Consider the following 1,643-nt stretch of genomic DNA (forward strand, 5'->3'; position numbering starts at 1 on the left):
AAGGATCATTCCCACCCCCTCCATACACAGAGCAGACAGGGATGGGCAACTTGGACACTGGCTATCCAAAGTGGGGGGCTACAGAGGCAAGACATGACTGGCTTACAAGCTTTCAAGAGGGAACCTAGATCCAGAAGGTGTGGAGGAATGTAGAATCTCCACTGAGTAGTATCCAATCTGTCTGGGTGGGGCTGATAAAAGGAAATGCCGGTAGGTCTCTTGTGATACAATAGTGAATAATTATTATCAGGACTGATTGTGAGGGTTGGAAATGTAAAGGTAGACGTTTTGTAGCAAGGAGAGGAGTGATTAACTTTGCAGTCTAGGAGCGAAGGTCCCTGGGACCATCAAGGGAGAAGAGCGGAGAGTGGGACCCTACCCAGAGAAACAGTGACGCCAGAGATGGAGGCAGAGACAATGACTTGGAGAGATGGAGCAGCTGGGGACTTTAGACCCAGAGAGAGAGAGGGGCTGTGTGCTGATGATCGGGGGGACAGGCTTGTAGGGCATACTACAAGCTGATGATGCATGGAGGGGACATTTCATGGCAATGAAATGATATATGATAGAATTAATGTAAAGCTAATGTTCTCCCATGTAAACTATCACATAATTCACAATAAAAAATTAAAAAAAAAAGAATGAGGTGGCTATATCAGTAACCCATGCAAGTTCTCAAGACACAGTGTCCCATGAAAAAAAGCAAGGTACAGATGAATGTGGAGAATGTGGTCTCATGTACGTGAATGAGAAAAGAAGGAAGTGATGGACAAGCCTAGGTATACAAGAGAGCCAAGTACCACACAAGTGACTGGAGCTAGAAAGTGCCTTGATCATCTAATCTATAACTTTTGCTAACCCCAAATCTACTTGTCTCCCTCTGGTAATAAGAGCTTAGTTTTCCTTTTGAGGGGCACATATCACCAATTGGTTGGTCAGAAAATCACCTTCCCTGACTAAAGGGATGATTCAGGGTGCCAAGCTGACCAATACAAACCCTACCCAGGAAACTGCCATTGACAACAAGTCTCTGTTTAATACCAGCCATGAAATGTGTCTTTTGGATGTAGGGTCCCTGTATTGGGAACCTCTTAGAACCAAGCAGCGCAGCCCCCAGAGATGGCACTCTAGACTCCAAAACGGTGAGAGAATATATTTCTGTCCTTTAAAGCCACCCACCCACTAGTGGTATTTCTGTTATAGTAGCACTAGCAGAAATATCCAAAGATCAATCCTCTACCTATACATAAAAGACACTTGGGTAGCACTTTTCCATTTACTAGACCTTCCTGGTATGGTGCTGTAGGATAAGCCCTGGACCGCAAAGTCAGTTTGAAACACAAGGTTGGCAGTTCAAACTCACCAGCCACCCCTTGAAAACATTATACAGGGTTGTTATGAGTCGAATAGACTCCACACGGCATTTAACAAGACCTGCCCCAGACACTAGCTCTTTTAAGGAGGAAATCAAGGTCTAGAGAGGGAAGTAGTTTCTCCAAGTTCAAAGGAGGAAGAAAAACCTGGACCTTAGTTAGCTTAGAGACCAGCAATCCAATCCCTTTATTTGATGTACAGAAAACAGGTCCTAATCTCCTACATTCTTGGTGGGAATGTAATTTCGTGGAACCTTTGTTGTTGTTAAG

At 44.4% G+C, this 1,643-nt stretch overlaps 1 protein-coding gene across 2 annotated transcripts in view; it reads right to left on the reverse strand.

Annotated features, from left to right (window-relative positions):
* DPP3 (dipeptidyl-peptidase 3) overlaps positions 1 to 1,643 on the reverse strand; it is a 22,219-nt gene that overhangs the window by 17,109 nt on the left and 3,467 nt on the right. The window lies entirely within an intron of this gene.

The sequence above is a fragment of the Chrysochloris asiatica genome, unplaced genomic scaffold (assembly GCF_000296735.1).
Source record: "Chrysochloris asiatica unplaced genomic scaffold, ChrAsi1.0 scaffold00040, whole genome shotgun sequence".
In the NCBI taxonomy this organism is placed as follows: Eukaryota; Metazoa; Chordata; class Mammalia; order Afrosoricida; family Chrysochloridae; genus Chrysochloris; species Chrysochloris asiatica.